The sequence below is a fragment of the Vicugna pacos genome, chromosome 21, assembly GCF_048564905.1.
Source record: "Vicugna pacos chromosome 21, VicPac4, whole genome shotgun sequence".
NCBI classification, from domain to species: domain Eukaryota; kingdom Metazoa; phylum Chordata; class Mammalia; order Artiodactyla; family Camelidae; genus Vicugna; species Vicugna pacos.
In genome coordinates this window covers 8,857,904-8,880,139 of record NC_133007.1, presented here as the reverse complement: position 1 = coordinate 8,880,139, position 22,236 = coordinate 8,857,904, and the positions used below count along the sequence as shown (strand labels likewise).

The 22,236-nt window shown below is 34.4% G+C and overlaps 1 protein-coding gene and 1 non-coding gene across 3 annotated transcripts in view; one reads left to right on the top strand and one right to left on the bottom strand.

Moving 5' to 3' along the window:
* RASAL2 (RAS protein activator like 2) overlaps positions 1-22,236 on the top strand; it is a 297,751-nt gene that overhangs the window by 10,611 nt on the left and 264,904 nt on the right. The gene's annotated exons all lie outside the window — the stretch shown is intronic.
* On the bottom strand, positions 21,727-21,798 carry TRNAT-AGU (transfer RNA threonine (anticodon AGU)). Its single transcript has one exon. It is a non-coding gene; the product is annotated as a tRNA-Thr (tRNA).

Below are 22,236 nucleotides of genomic sequence, written 5' to 3'. Positions count from 1 at the left end.
ACCTGCTAACCTCTGGCAACCATTGATATTTTTACTGCCTCCATAATTTTGCCCTTTCCAGAATGCTATAAAGTTGGAATCATACCAGATTTTCTTTTATCCATTAGCTGTTTGTTTAGCGTGTAATAGGAGCAAAGGTAGAATGAAGCAAAGTAGTTTACCTTTTAATGATATAGAGCAGTTTGAGAGTGAAATGAAGAATCCCATATCCAGTTAATACTGTGGAAGTTTGTAGGAAATTTTGTTTGATTTAAATTTGGGCAGGATGTTACATGTAAGTATCTTGCTCCCATGAGTTTCTTACGCTTGACTCTATATAATTTTCTTTGTATTTGTGAATTTCAAGAATACCCCCGAGTGAGGAAGCCTAAGGCCTTCCTAGTGCGTGTTCCTGTTTTGAAATGGGTCAGTTTTGTCCGGTAGTTGGTGATCAGCCTGTATCAACGAACAGACCGTGAAAAAGATGCCCAGTACAGTAGCTACCAACTAACAAAAGACATGGCTCAAATCTAAAAAAATGCCTCTACTTTTAGTATTTTCTGGCTTCATAAAGACCTCATAGTAGTTTTCATTTTCACAGAAATGAAGATTTATATGCTAATTTTTGAATCTTATTTGGTAACATGGTTAAGAGAGAACAGTATCATGTGATTCCTATTGAAACAGAAAAATACTCTAAAGGATTTGATATGCCCATATTTCTTTCTGTTTTGTTCAGGTCAGAAAGTCCTAAGTCATTCTTTTTTTTTTTTTAAGATTTATTTTATTTTCTATTTATTTTTGGGAGGGAGGTAATTAGGTCTATTTGTTTATTTTTTGAGGAGGTACTGGGGATTGAACCCAGGACCTTGTGCATGCTAAGCATGCACTCTACCATTTGAACTATTAAATTTTATTTTATATTTATGTATTTATTTAAAGATTTTTAAACATTTTATTTTATGTTTACTAAGACATTCTTTTTCTAGCACATACTACATCAGTTTAAGAGGAAATGTTTAGTTATTTGCACGTTAGGTTGTGTTTTTCATATACATCTTGTCATACCTTGACAGATGGTCACATTACCTTGTGATGCCTATTGGCCAGTAATCTTTCTTTACCTGTAGCTTAACTAGTAATGATAATATTTCCTTATGTAACCAGCAGTTATTCCATTTACCTGTGAGCATGTTATATAAAATGATATGTTTTTACAAAGTTGCTTTTTTCTATGATATTAAAATCCTCTGTATTTTTTTCTTTCAACAAATTTATTAAACATGATAAATCTTTTCTCCATTTTATTTGTAAGTAATGTTGTAAAGTTAGTGATTTAAAGATTCTTGATGAAGTTATATTAGAATCTGAGTAAGGTTGGAATCTTGGTTCCAATCCAGTACTTTTCTGGGAAGAGTTACCCCATCTCTTATCTAAGTTCATAGTTACTATTTCCAGTTTAATGTATTTGTGTTAAAATATATCATAAGCTATTCACAGTAGCATTTTTATGTTTTTCTAACATACCAGATTTCATTTTAACCATTCATAAGCATACAAGCCAGTGACATTAAATACATTCACAATGTTCTGTAACCCTCACCACTGTCTATAACCAGTTCTGAGAAGCTGCCAAAACTTTCCCACAGCATCTACATCTTTTTACATTCCTATCAACAATGCACAAGAGTTCCAGTTTCTCCCCATCCTTGCCCACACTTGCTATTTTTCATTCTTTTTTATTAAAACCATCCTGGTCGGTATGAAGTGATAGTTCATTGTTTTGATTTTTTTTTTCCTTCATGATGAGTGATGTTGAGAATCTTTTCATTTGCTTATTGGCCATTTGTGTATATTCTTTGGAGAAATGCCTATTCAAGTGCTACTTCTATGTTAATTCTTGGTAGATATGTTTGTATTTTTCAAATTATTAGTGGTAAGTGTTAATTATCCTATATAGTAATCTTAACTCTAATAACAGTGACAATCATAAGCGTGATTATAACAACAACAATAATGTTAAACTCCTTGGGTACTCACCGTGAGCCAGGCACAGTTCTAGGTGCTTTATGCCTATTAACTTATTTAATCTTCATAACTACACTATGAGTGAATGCTGTTATCTTCATTTTATAGATGAGGAATCAGAGGCATAGAGATGTCAAGGAACTTGGCCAAGTTATACAGCAAGTAAGTGGCTAGTGTGACATTTGAACTCAGACAGTTCACTCTCAAGTCTGTGCTCTTCACTGCTATATAATTTGGCTTCTCACAGATAAAAACTTTAAACTGTTAATATAAAAAGCACACACTGTGATGTTTGTTAATTTGAACCTTGAACCTGTGGTTTACCTTTGTGTTTCGTATAGCACTATAATGACATTTGATCTGCTAGATATGCTTTGGATGCCATGATGTTATTGAAAATTTTCGTAGAGTTGTCCAAGTTTTATTAACTGTAGACAACATGAGAAAGCTTTATGTGAGTGAGTGGTGTGAATATTTCTATATTTTAAAAAGGTTGTACAAAGTCTGTTAGCTATCTAAAATTTATGTATTTTCAGCAGTGATACAAAATATAAAAAGTTTTTTACCTTATAAAAGCATGCCTTTCTAGGCCTATTATTTATGTTAGACCAAGATAGAATACTGAAATTTAAGAGGCCACACAATCATAAGAACCATGAATTGTATTTATCTGGGGCATAGCTTTATTTATTCTAGGATTTACAGTTCAAGTGCCTTTTGCCTTTGATAAGAAATTCTGAAAAGAGAATCCACATTCACAGAGCCAGGTAAACTCAAATGTTGATCAGAGCTAGGCCATATAAAAGACATTTTAGGATATTTATAGAATTCACATGTTCTTTTCTAAAAGTCCAGGAACACTGGCTTCTTAGTGGGCCTGGTTTGCTTTTATCTTAGTTCCTCTTGAACCTGGCTGTCCTTATGTTGCGTACAGTTTATAATTTAAACATATCCTAAGCTTTGTATTTCAAACTTAAAGCATGATTCAAACATAGTAAACTGTGTGAATCAGTTCTGAAATTTAACTTTCCTAGTAACAGATTGCAGTTCTTTGAAATCTGAGATTTTTTGAGCTATGGACAATATAGCAGTGGGAAGTGAGTTATAGTCTTACATTCTAATCAATTCATACATCTTAAAAATAATTTGATATAATTATTTGACATACAGTAAACTGCACATATTTAAAGTGTAATTTGATATGTTTTGAAATTGTGTTGCAGAATGTTTCATTCAGTTCAAAGTAACTTCTCATTTTCCTTTTGATACCATCTTTGACTTACGGGCTTTAGAGAGGTGTGTTATGTAGTTTCTAAATATTTGAGAATTTTTCCAGGTATCTTTGCTACTAATTTCTAGTTTGTGGTCAGGATATACTTTGTATGATTTGAATTCTTTTAAATTTACAGAGACTTGTTTTATGGCCCAGAATATAGCGTGTACTTAAAAACAAATGTGTATTTTGCTGTTGTGGAGTGCTTTATAAATATCTATTAGGTCTAGTTGATTAATAGTGTTGTGCAAATTCTTCTGTATTCTTCCTGATTTGCTATCAGTTATTGAGAAATTTGTTGAAGTCTTCAGTGAATTTGTCTATTTTTCTCTGCAGTTCTATCAGGTTTTGCTTCATATATTTTGAATCTTTGTTACTAGAAGCATAAACATTTAGGTGTATTATGCCCTCCTGAAGAGAGACATAATATCATTATGTACTTTATCATTATGAAATGGTCCTCTTTATCACTGGTGATATTCTTTGGGAATCTATTTTATCTGCTATTAATAAAGCCACTTTAGCTTTCTTGTGATTTGTGTTAGCGTGGAATATCTTTTTCCATCCTTTTACTTTTTAACCCACTTGTTTCTTTATATTTAAAGTGGGTTCCTTGTGGGCAACATATAGTTGAGTCTTGATTTTTTTTAATCTAGTCTTTCCATTGGGATATTTAACATGATTATATTTATTTAATGTGCTTGGTTGGGTTTAAATTGAATTGGGTTTAAAAATACTATCTTACTGTTTGTTTTAATTGTCACATCTGTACTTTTCTTTCTTTTTACTCTTTTAATGCTTTTTGCATTAGTTGTATATTTTTTGTTGTTTTTCTTTATGTAGGTACTGGGGATTGAACCCAGGACCTTGTGCATGCTGAGCATGTACTCTACCACAGAGCTATGCCCCCTACCCCAGTTGTGTATTTTTTATGATTCTACTTTCTATTTTGTATTACTTTAGTGATTGCTGTATAGTTTATAGTATACATCTTTTAACTTATAATTGTCTACCTTTAAGTGATGTTATGCTTCTTCAGATATAGTATAAGAACTTTATAACATTAATACTTAAGTATTTCACTTTCTGGCTTTTGTGCTATTGTTGTGATACATTTTACATTTATCTATCTTGTCTGATCATGGAAGTCCTCCCACCCCCATATCTGGTTTGGTCCTGAATGACAAAACATCCTGGAGCAAAACAGCAGTGTTCTTTTTTTCTTTCTGCAGTTTCAAATCTGGTGTTTTCACTTCTTCAGGAAGGTATGATCTTGAGCTATTGAAGCCCTGACAAGTTTGGTTTCTTTAGTGCCTTTTGCTTATTTAAAGTCAGTGCTCTAAGAGGGGTCACTGTATTTCTTTGGTGTCACTCATGTAGCCTTCTGACTCAGTACAATAAAAAAACCTTCATATGCTACTTTAAATTCCTCCAGATATGCCACAAACTGTTAATGGCATAAGCCCTGACTACAAATTTCACAGCACATCTCTTCCTGTAAATGGTGGAGTAGAAGTTGGGAATGCTTATTTGACCTGAATAAAACACTGAAACACTTTTTTTTCCTTTTCTGAAGGTGCTGATTTTTGGCAAGCAAAGTCAATTTTTCTAGGTTAAGACTAAACTAAACTTCCTAAGTTTCTTACTGGCAGGCAATTAAGCTACTAAATCATGCTTATTGTTAGTCTAAAAAATAAAGTACATTTTACACAACATTGTAAAATGATTATAAATCAATAAAAAATGTTAAAAAAAATAAAGTACATTTTGCCAAATAGACAATGCAAAGCAAGAATGGATAGGAGCTGGTAAGGGGACTGCATTTGGCTTACAGACTACATGTCGTGTAGGTGGGCAGTGACATCTATACTTGGTTCACTGTAGCTATTTTGACTGAAAAGAAAACATACTGACTTAGGAACAAGTATGTATGTTGGCAGGTCTAACCTAAGGCAGAATTATTTTGCCCTGTCCTAAAGGTGCTTACAGTTTAGTCAGAGAGGTAATTATTAAGCAAATAAACACAAATATAAAATTACAATTCTAACAAATAATGTATAAGAAAGTACATGGTATCCTAAGAGTATATAATCAAATGATCTAACTTAGTTTGGGAGAAGAAAGAAGACTTTCTTGAGGAAGTGCCTAAGATCTAAAGGGTCGAGAGGAGTTAACTAGGTGAAGGGAGATAGGACAGGGCGAGTGTTAGATGAAGAGGGTAGCATGTGCAGAGATTATGGTGTTAGTGAGCCTGGCAAGTTTGAGGAACTCTGAATAAAGACCAGGGTGGCGGGATTGCAAATAGTGAGAAGGCACATGGTGTAAGATGAGGCTAGAGAAGTAGCCAAGTGTCAAGGATTGGGATCTGGAAGGGGATATATGTGGTATATATCTGGTATAATCGCTTTAGAAAAGACCACTCTGCTCTCAGTGTAGAAGATAGATTGGTGTGGAGCAGGGAGACCAGTCAGAAGGCTATAGTTGTAGTTTGGGCAAGAGATGACAGTAAGTCAGACGAGGGAGGTGATGATGGAGAAGAGAGAAGCAGACAGATTTGAGAGATTATTTAGGAGGTTAAAGTGGATAAGATTTGGTGGAGGATTAGATATGGGGCACTGAGGTATGGGGAAGGATGGGGACTATAGGAAAAAGGTAACTTATAGTTCAGTGGTGAATGAGTACTGAAAGGATATTGGTACTGTTGAATGAAATACAGTCCCTGTCCCCCCACCCCCCGAGAACTGGAAGCATTTTTATTCTAAGATAGTGTGTATTTTATTTAGGGATATTTCAAAGTCCTTTTCATCCTTTAGGACCTAGCACAAATATGACTTCTTTCCTGACATCACTTTGTCTACTTTCCCCCATGGCTTAGATGTTACTTTTCCCTTCTCTGAACTTCTGTTAAACTATGTTCACATTTCTTATGTGGAACTTTTCATCATCTAACTTGTTATATTCTACTTATTTGTGTGTATGGTTTATTTCCTTCATTGTATTGAAAGCTGCTAATTGAATGGGAGTTTTATTTGTTTTGATAGTCTCACAGCTAATAGTAACTGTTTCTTTACTGAAATGTTCTTCAATGAATTTGATAGTTTCACAACTTAACAGTAAAATTTCTTTAATACTATGGCCTTATGAAGGTGTGGATTCCATGATGGAATACTATTTCAGTTAATTAAAGCTCTGTGTACATTAAGGTATTTCTATACAAGAAAAATTCACTAGAGTAATATAATGGTAGAAAGATCTTTCATGATTTTGTTTTTAGATCATCAATTGTTATTAAAATTACCATATTTTTAAAAAAGAAACTACATTTAAATATGCTTTTGCTCAATGTTTCTTAACAAAATAGATTGTTAATTTTTATAATTATTGATTTAGTTTATCATTCTGCAATTGAACTAATCATGGAGTTATAAAATACCTAACATTTATGTAAGACTTAATTGTTCAAAACATATTCATACATAATATGTCTCAATCTAATCTTATAATAGCCCTATTGGATAGGTAAGGTAAGTATTGTTCTAATGTTGCAGACCCATGCCATAAACTGAAGGATATTTTTGAAGACCTTGGGTGAAACTATTTTGTGTTTTCAAAGATAAAAATACTCTTTTTTACTTTCTTTAATAGATTTAACGGGAAGCCCTTTGAGTACTAAAGTTACTCATACTGTTGTACATTGTAATGTTTTGGATGATTTGACTCGAATAGCTTTTTGGGCTGTCATCTCGATCAGGTTCAGTTTCTGAGATGAACTCAACTCTAACCTATTCTGTTTAAGCATTGTATGATGTTTTCATATTTTAGTTTAAAAAAAGTCCTTAAATGTGTCTTCCAGGTAACTAGTAAAGCTGCATTTTAAAATAGATTTACTTACATGAAAGAATAAAATGTACCCTGAGTGAAGGAAATAGCAAGATCTTATAAATAAAGCATGATTAAGATTTGGAATATGATAATACGATTCTTTCAAGTTCTTTTAATGTGTTAAAGGGAATCAGAACAGGATCCCAGTAACCTCCTTTCCCCCAGGTTTTTAAAACTCTCCTGTTTCATTATACATTTTCATGTTTCTGCAGATGAGTATCATCAGTCTTACTAGTGATTTAGGTTTCTAAACTGATAGGTTTCTGAGACCCACCTCTGACTCCTTTATGAAGATCAGTACAATATTTTCTTTATGTCAGATCACCTTCAGGGTTTTGTGAATAAATTTTTTTTCTTTTTCTAATTTCCTTTTAACGTTTCTTTAATAAACATATTTTGTTCACTAATGTATTAAAACCTTATATTTTTGTAGCTCTTGGGCATATAAGATGTACATTTTCCTTTGTGTTCCTCACTGCAACTTAGTGAAATAGAAAGGGTTATAAATGAAGAAACTGAGTCTGAAACAGGTTGTGAGTTGCATAGTCAGAAACTCCAATCCAGTACTTCTACTTTCTACTAACAGAAATCAAGGAGTTCTGCTTTCTCTTTGTGATTTGTTGTCATTACACTCTTTCCTGTCAAACTCTAGATCTCTCTTAGCTTTATGTTTCTCTGTGCATAGCTTAAAATAAACAAAAAACCCAGCCCTGCTTTTTTATCTTTAGCATTTTTCACTAACTTCACTTCATTTTTTGGTTTTAGTCTTTCTGATACTTTGGAAGCTTTTGGAGACAGATGTTTAAAAGCTAAGCCTGACTCTAGGATTGCGTCGTTTTTTGTTTATGGTATTCTGTACTTTGAAGACAAAGGGCACCCTGAGTCTTCTCAAAGGAGCATGGAATCCATGGAGCCGACTCTTGTTGTTACTGCTGAAAAAAGTCAATGACTGAATGTACTACCAGCCGGAGACTCATGAAATGTTCAACAGAATGGGTTTGGGATATTAGGTGAAATGTGGAAACATTAGTGTACTTTATTAACAATCCTATTTTTATATGGTATAAGAAGAAATAGACAAGTATGGGATCGTTCATCTCTTTTACGTTTTTTCAATGCCGGAGTTGAAAAAAACTGAGTATTTGGGAGGCACGTTAAGTTGAAAAGAGAATGATGCTGTCTGCTTTAATTCTGCTTAAGTAAAAAAAAAAATGACCAAAAAAGTGAAATTGACATGGCCATTGGCTTAAGTAATATTTTCAGGTCTTTGGAATGAAGACTGTAGTAGGAATGCAGTAAAAATGATTGTATGTCAAAGTGACATGAGAATTCATTTGTCTGTTTGCATTCTAGCCCGTCATTTTAATGTGTATCCAGGAGGACAGTGAATCAAAACGACTGATTCGTGAACTGACTGGTATTTGTTAGGGGCAAGTATGTTTGTGGTGCATGAAAAACCTTTATCAGAGAGCTAGGATTTTTATGACCAGTGAAGTTTTATTTATTTACTTATTTATTTAGGGATAAAATTATAGCCTCAGTAAGTGTAGTTTTTGCATGAAGGAGAAATTAATGATATAGATTTATCAGATTTTTTAGTGTAGCCATTCATCATAAAATTAATCTGTAATATTTACTTTTCATTTCTTTGCTCTCACACTACTCTAGACCATTTAATTGTATACTATTTAAAGTCTGTTTTTATTTTTAGATCTTAGTTGAGTTGACTAGAGGCTAGTGGTAATAAATATCCAGTATGGTACAGTATGGTTAGAGATTGCTAGAATTTCATCATGACATATGTAACATTGGTACCAAATTCAGCATGTCAATCAGTGTTATTACAAGTGAGTCCTTCCTGGGACATTGTGCTGTGTGCCAGAAATTGACACATTATAACTGACTATGTCTATTAAAAAAAAAAAAAAGTCCTTCAGGCAATCTACATATGAATCACCAGGAATGCTTGTTAATGGGTACAGATCCCCTACCTTTCCTACTCCCATCTCCCACCAATCAAAATCTCTGGAAACTGTGCCTAGGATTTATGTTTAACAAGCACTTAGGTAACTTGATAAAATTTGAGATCTCCTTTTACAGATAATTCAGCATGTTATACGTATTGCTCTCCTGTTCAAGATGATTAAATTAGGAGATCTTTGAAGGCAAGGAAGAGCAAGGTGACTATTTTCAATTTAAGAATCAAATATGCTGTTTGCCTTAAACTTATGTAGTGATTTATGTCAATTATTTCTCAATAAATCTGGGGAGAAGAAGAATTTTATCACCTAGGGGAGAAAATTACATTTTTAGAATTTTAAAACAAAGCTGACATATAATTACAGCATTAATTTAATTTATTGGTTTTTTTCCTGGGGATGAAGCTTGGACTTGAATTTTGTATTGTAGGGCTTTTGAACATTTGTTAAAGCGTGAGAAAGTACTGGGAGGCTTTTAAAGGCTACATCCCATTTCCTATTGGGCTGAAGAAATACAGATATGCAACGCATTGAAATTGCCTTCTGGTCTGCACTTCATTGTACTCTGTCACTCCTAGTGTTCTTTCACAAGTCAGTTTTTCCAATCTGATTTAAAATATAAAAAGAGAAGGAGGGAAAAAACTTGAGGTTTCTTATTCTGTATGAAATTTGGTATTATGTTCATCTGTGTTAGGATTTTCAAGCTTTTTTTGCCCAAAGGAAATATCCAGAACCCCAGAAAATAAAAGTATGATCTGCTTTGGTTACACTGCATGGGTGCTCTTGAGGCATTTCCTGGGTCCTCTAGGGCCTTGGGTATAAAATTTGAAAACCATTGGGAAGGGAGGTAGTTCATACTAAATTATTCATAGAGAGAAAGGAGAGTCTGAAATGCTGTCAAAGCTGTTCGATCCTTAGAGTAGTGGTTCTCAACCTGGGACAAGTTTGCCTTCCTGGGGACATTTGGCAATGTCTGGAGACAATTTTGGTTGTTACATGGGAAGGGAGCCACTGATACCCAGCGTGTGGAGGTCAGAGTACTACTGAGCATTCGACAGTGCATGGGATGGCCTCTACCACGAAGAATTCTCCTGCCTCAGATGTCGGTAGTGCCTAGGTTGAGAAGCCCTGTGTGAAGGAAACAGGTTTTCTCAAATGTGATTCAGTTTATAGACCATATCCTAAAATATAGCTTGGTTTACAGACCATATTCTTTGTCAATAAGAGATCAATGGATAAGAAGCCAGTGTTTTGTAAATGAGTAGCTGGGTAAATTGTCCTGATGTTGCTGTTAGGTTATTCTTTCATCTGGGTGTTTATTTGGCAGATACTGTAATTAAACATAAGTTTTCTTTCAATAGTTTTAGCAAAATCTTTAATAAGAAAATATGTTGTTTCTATTTTATGTATGATAGCCTGTTAGATGTGTACAGTATGAGAGGACAACAGACTCTCTTTTAGAATTGCCATTCCCTCTTGGGGGGTGGTTCTCTTATTTTATGACCAGCTTTCATCAGCCGATTTGATGGGGTTTTTTTTAGGAAATTTTTGATCACCTTTATTAAAGTGGGTTGGCTTAAAAAAAATTCTAGTTGTATAATCTTTCTCCATAAACTTGTTTCTATTAATTAATGCAGCAGCATTTTCATTCAGTGCTGAGAAAGTGCCACAGAGGGAGAAAAACCTTGAGTTTAGAATGTTGTGTTTCAGTCTTTGAGAAATTATCTCCTACTTTCCTTAGGTCCTTCCTAATAGCCAGTCATAGAAATATCCTGGGGGAACTGATGTCCAAACGTTAATTAGAAAAAGTATGTTAAGGAAGTTCTGGTTCCAAAATGCCTCCTTCTACCTTACTTCCTCTTTAGCGGATGTACAGCATTTTACGCAATTCCTGTAGCATTATGTATTACTGTAGATCATTTTTGCTTTTTATTTCAGGAGAAATTGAAGTAGCTGATTGGTGAGGATTGTTGGAACTATATTGTTCTATTACCTTATCTAAAAGTTTTCCCCCAGGCTCTCTTTTCCCCATAAGGCATTAGGATGGCATCTCATCATATGTGTATGAACATAAACTTATTAACTTGGGTCAGTTAGGAACCTAATAACGGGGCATGAAGTTTTCCATAAAAGTGTAGAAGATGTAGTACTTCAACATTTTCTGTGGATATAGAAAACAACAGTTGTTAATTTCACCCAGTTTTATGGTCAATCACAGTGGATAACACAGGTTTTATCTAATGTTTATTTTATTTCAGCACGGAAGTGGTGGAAAACAATTTTCTTAACTAGAAACATGCAGTAAAATGAACGATCATCCTGTTTTATGTGGTATTTGCTAGTTCTGTGTATATAGGAGAGCACTTTTGAGTTCACACTAGGTGGAAACTGCTGCCTGTGTCTGGTTACTGTGATTTGTAAGGGAAGTTCCCAGAGAACTGCTTATGTTATGATAACCTATAGTTCAATTTATTGCTCATCCTTTGGTTATTTCTAGTGTCTTGTTATGATGAACTCAATCCCTTGTCTTTAGAAATAAAATGCAAATTTGAAGGACAAAACTAGAAGCATGATTTTTACCTGTTCTATTTGTACACAGTAGTACAAAATTAGGTGGTTAGCTGTTGTCTTACATATTGAATACCTATTAATACTTACTATGAAAGCAGAAATGTTTAAGTTGATGATACTACTCCAGGCTTTTGTTATTTACTGAGTTATAATTTACATATAATAAATTTTATCCCTTTTATGTATACAGTTCTTTGACCTTTGCTACGTAGAGACAGGCATGTGAACTCCCATCCACAATCAAGATAGAGAATATTTTCATCATCCCGAGGATAGCCTTGTGCTCTTTTGTTTTTACTTATTTATTTTTAATGGAAGTACTGGGGATTGAACCCAGGACCTTGTTGTGCATGCTAGGCAGGCATTCTATCACTGAGCTATACCCACCCCCACCTGCCTTGTGCTCTTTTACAATCAGTCCCTTTTCCCATTTCCAGTCACTGACAACCACTGATCTGATTTCTGTCCCTGTACTTTTGCCTTTTCCAGAATGTCATGTAAATGGAAACATGGAGTGGATAGCTTTATATGTTTGGTTTCTTTAACTTAGCCTGATGCTTTTGAGATTCTCCCACTTAAAGATTTTTAATGTGTTAGATTTCATTCCTTTTCATTGCTGAGTAGTATTCTAGTATATGGATGTGCCACAGTTTATTTGTTCACTTACAAGTTGATATTTTGTTTGTTTTCAGTTTTTGGCAGTTATGAATAAAGCTGCTATATTCATTGGCATGCAGGTTGTGTGGGTGTATGTTTTTATTTTTCTTGGGCAAATATCTAAGAGTATTGGGTTGCTGGGTCGTGTGGTAAGAGTATGGTTAACTTTGTAAGAAACTACCAAACTGTCTTCTAAGGGACTGTCCTCTTCCTCTCTCTCTCTCTCTGTCTCCCTCTGTAATCTGTCTATCAATCAATTTATCTACCTACCAGTAGATACACACACATATAGTGGTAAAATATCCAGAACACAAAATTGGCCATTTTAACCATTTTTTCTTTTTTTAAATTGAAGTATAGTCAGTTTACAGTGTTGTGTCATTACAAATCTTTTTTTTTAAACTCTTTTTGTTGTTGGGGGGGAGGGAGGTAATTGGTTTATTTATTTATTTACTTTTTTTTTTATAATGAGGTACTGAGGATTGAGCCCAGGACCTCACGCATGCTAAGCACACACTCTGCTACTGAGCTATATACTCCCTCTTAACCATTTTTAAGTGTCCACTTCAGTGGCATTAATTATTCACATTATTGTGCAACCATTATCACCATTCATCTTCATAACCTTCTCATTTTCTCAAACTGAAACCCTGTACCCATTAAATAATAATTCCCTATTCTTCCTCCCCTCAGCCCTGGCAATTACAGTTCTACTTTCTGTCTTTATGAATATGACTATTCTGGGTACCTCTTATGAGTGGAATCATATAATATTTGTCCTTTTATGACTGATTTATTTCATTTAGCATAGTGTCTTGAAGGTTCATCCATATTGTAGCATGTATCACAGTGTCCTTCCTTCCTTTTTAAAATTGAGTAATATTCCAGTGTATTGTATACCACATTTTGTTTATCCATTCATCTGTTGATGGAGACTTGGGATGCTTCACCTTTTGGCTATTGTGAATAATGCTGCTATGAACATTGGTGTACATTGAGGTAGTCTTTGAGTCCCTGCATTCAATTCACTTGGGTATCTGTCCAGAAGTAGAATTGTATTGTATATTAATTTTATGTTTAATTTTTTGAGGAACTGTCATACTCTTCCATGGTGACTGCACCATTTTGTATTCTCACCAGAAATGCACAAGGGTTTCAGTTTCTTCACATCCTTGCCAACACCCTTCTTTCTTCTTCTTTTTTTCTATGATAATAGTCTTCTACTTGGTGTGGAGTGGTATCTCATTGTAGTTTTAATACCACAGGTTTTTTTAAAATCTTTTTTACATTATGAAAAATGTCTAATTTTAGTATCTTGTTTTGCTTTTGAAATTAAGAACTTAAATTATTTATTAAAAAAAAGCAATAAACGTTCCTGTGTTCTGATAATGTATATGATATTCTAACCAGCTTGAAGTTGAATTGTCCTAGGTTACCTGCTCTCTTATAGTTAGTACCTGGGACTGTCAAACAGATGCAGAACAAATAACTGAAGAATCTGTTCTGTGCTTTAGTAGTAGTTTGTTAACCTGGTCCTCAAACTCTCCTAGCATACACATCGGCATCCTCTCTACTGCTGGTATCGTCTTACTCACTAGTGTAAAAAAGCTGCAATTCTAGTTCTGTTACCAAACAAATGATTTTTGCTCATATCTCTCTCACCCCCAGTGCAAAGTTTTGCTGTGACTAGTCATTCTGTGCAAACCTCCTGTGAGTTTGAGTCTTTCGGAACTATGTTGTCTTGTGAGTTGGAGCCACAAAGGTGTTAGATTGGGTCAAGTTCTGTCTCCCTACTACAACAAGAAAATAAAACAATGTATTTAAAATGTTTTATCATAGTAGTTTGCTATTAAAAATTGTGCACGGAAAGTAGTCTAGCCCTAGACTGAAAAGTAGGGATATGTGATGCTGCATTTTAGACCAATTGCACAAAACATCCTGAAGAATTAAAGAAAGCATTCTTGAACAGTACTGTAACTTCATTGTTTATCAGTTACATGGTGGTGATGAGAGAAATTGTACAACTGATACAGTTTGTGTGTGTGTGTATATATATATATATATTGTTTGTTTGTTTTAGCCAGTTAGCAGATACTTGAACATCTAAAGGAGCAAGGCTTGGTGTTAGTTATTGTAGGAGATACAGATTATTATAATAACTAATATCTTATGATGCTTACAGTGTGCTAGACATCTTTTTAGGCACTCAGAATTTATTACTTATGTAATTTTTATAACATCTATATATGTTGTCACCCACATTTTGCAGATAAGAAAACTGTGGTATAGGGAAGGTAAGTATCTTGGTCAAGGTCACAGAACTGTTGGTGGAGCTCGGATCTGAACCCAGGTAGTATGGCTCCAGAGCCTGCCCTGTTAACCTGTACTCTGTACCACAAAGTAGAAGACACGGTTTCTGCCCTTAAATAACCTGTAGTCTAGTCAAGGTGACATAACTCAAAATACATGCAAAGATGTAACATATATAAAGATTGTAGGCTGTAAACAAATGCAGGAAGTAGAAAGATGGGTCCAGATAGCTGACTGGATTGGCAGAGTACAGCAGAATCACAATTCTTGACTCTGGCAGTCTTGTTGCAGAATATGAAGGAGCAGCTGAGATGGGCTGTGCACAGTGTGTGTACCCTCTGTGTGCATAAGATGGAAAGAAACACCATTCTTTTAGGCAGTGCATTTTTTGTTTGCTCGTTAAAAAAATTTTTTTTTAATCCATGTTGAATGTTGATTAACATTCTCTTACTTGTTTTTGAAATGAATTTAAATGAAAATGTGGGAAAGCTTCAAGCGTCAGTATATTTTACAACCTACCTGCTTTTCCAAGGGATTTCTACTTGCACTACCCTCTGAAAGTTGCTTCTCATAGTCCATGGGGGAAGATGGGGAGAGGGAAGAGAAGGGAACAGCTGCATTCATTCAGTTCCCGTAAATGACTTTTGTTAACTTTGTTGTAATACTTCAGGTCTGTGCTCAGAAACAGGGTGTGTCATGCATTACACAGCATGCTGTCATGTGTAGTCTGCCTCCTCATGACTCTGAGTAAAACTGACTCAGTGGTTTGATTGAGGCCTGGCCTTCAGTGCAAGTGAAGCAGACATCTGCTTAGAGCAGCTAGAACGTTAAGACTGGTTTTCATTCTTTGGTCCTTCAGTGTATAGCTTCTTTTGCCCTCAGTCATAATGTGACCCACCGATTATAGGTTGATTCTACTCTTTTATTAATTTTATTATTTCCAGAATGTGTCATAAATAGGAGGGTAGAGCAGTTTGAAGATAGAGATTTAGCAAAGGTGGTTCGTGTTTTTAAAGTAACTTTCCTTCTAACAATTACTATTATCCAGTAATGATAGTATATTTAAGTATGTTTAAGTTCAGTGTTTTCTCTTGACTTGGAATTATTCTTGAGTTTTGATGAGATATTACAGCCTCTTAAAAATTAGACAACATAAAAAAAGTGTTTTCTGTTCTGAAATGGAAGCATTCAAAGGCACAAGGAAGTTTTAGTCTTTTTTTTCCTTTTAGAATAACAAAAACAGCATTAACTTTTTCCGTCCACAAATAGTAAGTAAAAATGATTCCTTTGATAGTGCTTCCTCTGAGTTTTAAAATTTCCAGGGTACATTATTTGGGAAGAGCACATCTTTTGAGGATTTCATTTAAGGTATATCTATGATATAAATGAACTCAAGACACAGAGGAAATGGAACGAACATTACATTTTGTAACTTTCCTATTTTTAGGCTGCAGATAAACTATAGCAGTGATCTTGGTATAAAGGGCCTTTAGTATATTTGTCTGTCTTTACTCAATGCTTATTCTCAAATCTAGACTTTTCCTACATATATTCCCCTAGCCCATAGACACATTTCCCCTTCAATCTCTGATCAGGACAGTTGTGCATAACTTCAGTTGAATTCTGACATTGTTACTTTGTTTCTAAAGAATAAAGTTTGCAGTGAATGACTAGCGGAAAAGAGGGCCGGATAGAAAGCAGTACCTCTCTACCCTGCTTACTAAGGCATATGAAAAATTGGGAGGGAGTAATGATTGCCATGGTGGCTATGTCATGGAAAGCTATAGAACACCTTTGTGAAAAATGTCTGCTTTCTTTGGGAGACATTTATTTTGTGAGACAAAATTGAAAGGACTTTGGAGTGATAATCTAGTTCACTTCTCATTTTCATATAAGGTTTATCAACTCAGGCCTTCTGACCCTGATGGAGTGTTCTTTCTATATCACTTCTTAGGTATTTATGATTTCTTTGGTGATTTAAAGAATTTCTTTCCTGTTGAAAATCTCAGAGTTCAAAATATTGACCCATATAGAAAATGCCTATTATATTTTATAAACACATGATGTACCTATCAATTTTTGTTTATTTGAAATCAGATTAACTAGCATTCCAATCCCAGTTCGGAATAACAGGTTACTTAATCTCCCTGTGTCTAAATTTCCTGGTTAGTGATATGGAGGTACTAATAGAAATCTAGCTAGTTGTGAGGATTAAGTGAATAACTCAGTATCTCAAATTGGTCACATAACAGGAAGAAGAGAATCATTTTATGTGATTTGAAACATAATACTTTGTACATTTTTTTGTACAAATTTTTTGTTAAACAGCTTTACTGAGGGACAATTTGTGTATAAATTGAACCATAAAGTTCATTTATTGTAATTGTAAAATTAACTGATTTTTAGTAAATTTATAGAACTGTACAACTATCACTTCAGTTCATTTTAGAACATTTCCATCACCCCCAAAAGTTCCCTTGTATCGGTTTGCACTTAATTCCTACTTTCAGCCGTAAGCAACCACTGATCTACTTTCCAACTCTCTAAATTGCCTTTTATGGACATTTCATATAAATGTAATCATATAATATGTGGTTGGTTTCTGTTTCAGTCACCATAATGTTTTCAAGGTTCATCTGTGTTATAGCATGAATCAGTACCTCATTTCTCTTTATGGCTGAATAATATTCCATTGTAGAAATATATCACACTTAGTTCATCTGTTCGTTAATTGATGGGCATTTGGGTTGTTTCCACTTGTTTGCTATTATGAATTATCCTGCTATGAACATTCATGTATAAGTTTTTGTGTTATTATGTTTTCAATTTTCTCAAATATATAGTGTCAATGAAAAGTTAATCAGTTGACCTAAGAAAGAAATGGAAAATTTTATTCGAGCCAAATTTGAGGATATAACCTGGAAAGAGCATCTGGGAAAGCTCTGAGAACGGTTCTGCCTGTTAGAAATCCAAGTACAGTTATATAAGGTTTTTGAGACAGAGGATGCTACATCAGATAAGGTATTATTGACAGTTTGCATAATCCAGATCTAAGCGTCATCATTGTGGCCCCTTACATTGAAGAAATGTTATCTGTTAAGGAGTTGTCTTGTTGATGCCAGGGGAATGTTGCTCTTTATGGCTGAGCGAGTATTTCTGCCTATGGGGAAGGTTTGGTTGATGCATAATGCAGATACACAGTGCATAGTATGGGGAAGAGAGGCGGCCAAAGGGCAGAGAAAAATACTTACGTCTTTCCAGTCTTGCCATTAAATATGAATTTTATTTCACAATACCTAGGATTGGAAGGAATGGGTCGTATGATAACTCTCTGTTTAACCTTTTGAGGAAATACCAAACTGTTTTCTATAGCAGCTGCACCATTCTGCATTCTGCCACCAATGTATGAGGCTTCCAGTTTCTCTGTATCCTCTACAACCTGTATTTGCTCTGTGTGAGTGTTTTGTGTAGCTATCCTAGTAGGTGTGAAGTGGTATTGCATTGTGGTTTTAATTTGCATTTTCCTGATTGCCAGTGATGTTGAGTACCTCATAATTTGCATTTTCTTGATTGCCAGTGATGCTGAATGCTTATTAGACATTCCTATATCTTTTTTAGTGAGATGTCAATTCATACCTTTGGCCCATTTTTAAATTTTATTATTTTTTAATTATTTGATTGTATGAATTATTGATATATTCAGAATACAAGGTCTTTTAAAAGAAATGCAATTTTAAGGTATTTTCTCCCAGTCTGTGGCTTGTCTTTTTGTTTTTTAATGATCTCTTTTGAAGTGCAGAAGTTTATGATTTTGATAAATTAGAATTTGTCAATTTTTTTATTTTATAAATTAAGCTCTTGGTATTATATCTCAGAGAACTCTTTGCTTAACCTAAAGATCATGATGATGTTCTATGGTTCTTTTAGGGGTTTTCGTAGTTTTAGCTCTTAAGTTTAGGTCTGTGATCCATTTGTAATTAAATTTTTGTGTACAATATGAGGTAAGAGTCTATACGTTGCTATTTTTTTTTTTTTGGTATGTTGATATCCAGTTATCCTATCACCATTTGTTTAAAAAGAATCTATCCTTTCCTCATCAAATGGTCTTAGCATCTTTGTCAAAAAACAATTGACTATAAGGTAATACTAGTAAATTTTTATATGTTGTATGCACATTGAAACATGTTTTTTTCTTTTTGATACCGGCACAGTAAGTTAGAGTAATTAAACTAAAATATTAAGGCTTATTATCAAGATATATATTTTAGAATTAACATAAGTACTAGTATTATAGCCCTTTGCTTTTTATAGAATATGGACATTTGCATAATTGAAGAGAGAAAATCTTTATTTCAGATATAGACCAGGTCTTTTTCGTATTATATCCAAATTCAGCAGGGCAATTTGTAAGACAATTGTAGCACATTTTAAATCATGGCTCACCTTAAGCGTGATTTATTTAAAAGACCAATCCCTAAATCTTTATTGTACTGTCATTTTGTAGAATGGATTTGAACAACAGGATGGGTTTTTCTTGAGGTTTGGAGGATGAGTACTATAACTGTATGATTTATATGTCTTTTATGTTGCTTTCATTCACCTTTTGCACTTTGGAAATTTAAATGATACTTTTACAAGAGTTTGATTGGAGCAGAGAAATGAAATCCATGAGTTGAGTATAATTTGGTGTCTGTTATTGCTCAGTGCTTTATTTGCCATCATCCTTCTTTTTCTGTGTCCTTTCTCTCTTACGTGTTTTGCTTCTTTTTTTTTTTTTTTTCCAAGAGGGCTTTTTTAAATGACATGAAGTGAAATACCTGTCATCCGTCTCTCTGTGATCACTTTGGTCTCGTATCAGCCATGAATAAACCTGGCAGCTTTATGAACAGCAGGACGAACTTAATGTGGCATGTGTGCTAGGAAGGTACTTTTCTTTTCTTTCTTTTTTTTTTCACATTGAAGTATAGTCAGTTTATAATGTTGCGTCAGTTTCTGGTGTACAGCATAATGTTTTGGTCATGCATACATTCCTTTGCATATTTTTCATTATAGGTTACTATAATATATTGAATACAATTCCCTGTGCTATACAATAGAAACTTGTTCATCTATTTTATATATAGTAGTTAGTATCTGCAAATCTCGAATTCCCAAATTATCCCTTTCCATCCCATTTCCCCTCTGGTAACCATAAGTTTGTTTTCTATGTCTGTGAATCTGTTTAATCTGTTTCTGTTTTGTAAATGAATTCATTTGTGTCTCTCTTTTTATTTTCTTTTTAGATTCCACATATAAGTGATATCATATGGTATTTTTCTGTCTCTTTCTGGCTTACTTCACTTAGAATGATGATCTCCATGTTGCTGCAAATGGCATTATTTTATTCTTTTTATTGCTGAGTAGTATTCCACTGTATAAATATACCACAACTTCTTTATCTGGCCATCTGTCAGTGGACATTTAGGTTGTTTCCGTGTCTTGGCTACTGTAAATAGTGCTGCTATGAACACTGGGGTGCATTTTTTTTTTTTATAAACTGATGCTTAAAAAAGTGCCACTAGAAAACAGTTCCCTGTTGTTGGTCTTTTCTTTTTTCTTTCTTTCTTTCTTTTTTTTTTTGCAGGGAGTGAGAGGGCATGTTTGGTGGGAAGAGTAGTAATTTTAGTTGCTTTATAACTTACTGTCTAACAAAACTTTGAAAATTTGTGTTATATGTAATTAGTTACTTTATTAGAGTTTTAATAAACATTCTGGGTGGGGCTCTTGCCCTGCTCCCTGTGAAAACCTTTTCATAGGACTCCTGTGAAAGAGAAAGTAGAGGGAGCCCTCTGAGGTTTAGATAAGATGTACCAGCTAGGGAGTCCTTAGTCCTAGCTAAGTCTGACAAAGCCTCTTATCTTTTCTCAACATATAAAGGGCATGTCATTTATTTTCAGATAATTATGTTCTTCATCAGTAATTGTCAAGTCAGGGAGAAGTGTGACAGGATCATGTGGGAGGGCCTTTTCTAAATAAATAGCTACCTGGCTCCCCAAGATTCTGATGAGTGTTGGGAAAGGAAAAAGGTTGAAACAGGTGTTCATAGGAATCAATGTAAAGAATTTGTAAGGAATTTAATAATTGAGAGATTTCTTAATCCTTTATCTATTGCTGTGTAACAGACCATCCACTCCACCCCAAATTTAGCAATTTAAAACACAATGAACATTTATTATCTCACACAGTTTTGTGAGCCAGAAATTCACAAGCCATTTAGCAGAGTTTTGAGCCAGTTAGCAGGGTTGTTCTGCCTAAGGGTGCCCTAACATTGTAGTCGAGATGTCAGCCAGACTGTAATCATCTGAAGGCTTGTTTGGGGAAGGAGGATTGGTCACTCACATGGCTGCTCTTAGGAGACCTCACTTCCTCACTGGCTTGATATTGGCAGGAAGCCTTAGTCCAGCCGAGTGGACCTCTTTGTAGAGCTCTTTGAGTGTTCTCAGGATGTGGCTGCTAGTTCCCCTCAAGGGAGTGATCCGAAAGAGGGAGCAAGGAGCAAGCTGCACAGTGCCTTCTGTGACCTAGTCTTGGAAATCACATACTGTCGCTTCTGCCTTATTCTTTTTCTTAGAAGGGAGCCACTAAGCCAACCCACTGTCAAGGGGAGAAGAATTAGTTTTCATATTTCAGTGGGAGGAACGCTGAAGAATTTATGGACGTATTTAAAACTAACATAGGGGATATAAAAGGAAACTGGTTTCTTTTTTCTAATATCTGGCATTTAAAAATATTTTGACTCCTTCTGTTGCAAGATAAATTATGGGTATATACCTATGTTAAAGACTCTACCCTTTAGGATTTTGTAGTCCAGTTGGGAAGTTAGGCATGTATGTAAACAGTAAGAAACCAAGATAAAATAAATTTCCAGAGTACTTGTGAATTTTCCCAAATTAACTTTGCCTCAATATAGTTTCAATTTATTGTCTTAATTTTTATTTTTTGAAAAAATTTTGTTGGGGGGAGGTAATTAGGTTTATTTATTTTTAAATTAAATTTAATTTTTTAAAGTGGAGGTACTGGGGATTGAACCCAGGACCTCCTGCATACTAAGCACACACTCTACCATTGAGCTATACCCCCCCCCCCAATTTGTTATCTTTAATTGAGGAATGTTAAAAATCTTCCCTTCATTAAAAAAGCAACAAAATAACCTGCCATTCCTAAGTGTGTATTAGTTGAACTCTTTAGGAGAAACTCAGACATTCAGGTAATTTAATTAGTTGGCTTACCTATTATACCAAATATATGAAGTATAGAAGAGAAACAGCAGCATTTTAAGTATATCTTATGAACTTTTTGAGTCTCAGGAGAAATAGCCATTGTTCCTTTAATGATCCTAGTAAGCTAATTGCTAATATAAAAGAGATGCAGATACCAAATGAGAGTTCTGAGTATAGTAAATTATCCAGACTGTCAGTTTATAGGTCTTTATATAAACTTCAGTCCTTTTTGTAGTTTTGTATTTGATTAAACATTTCCTACTAGTAAGATAGTTTCTGTTTAAATATAGAGGCAATA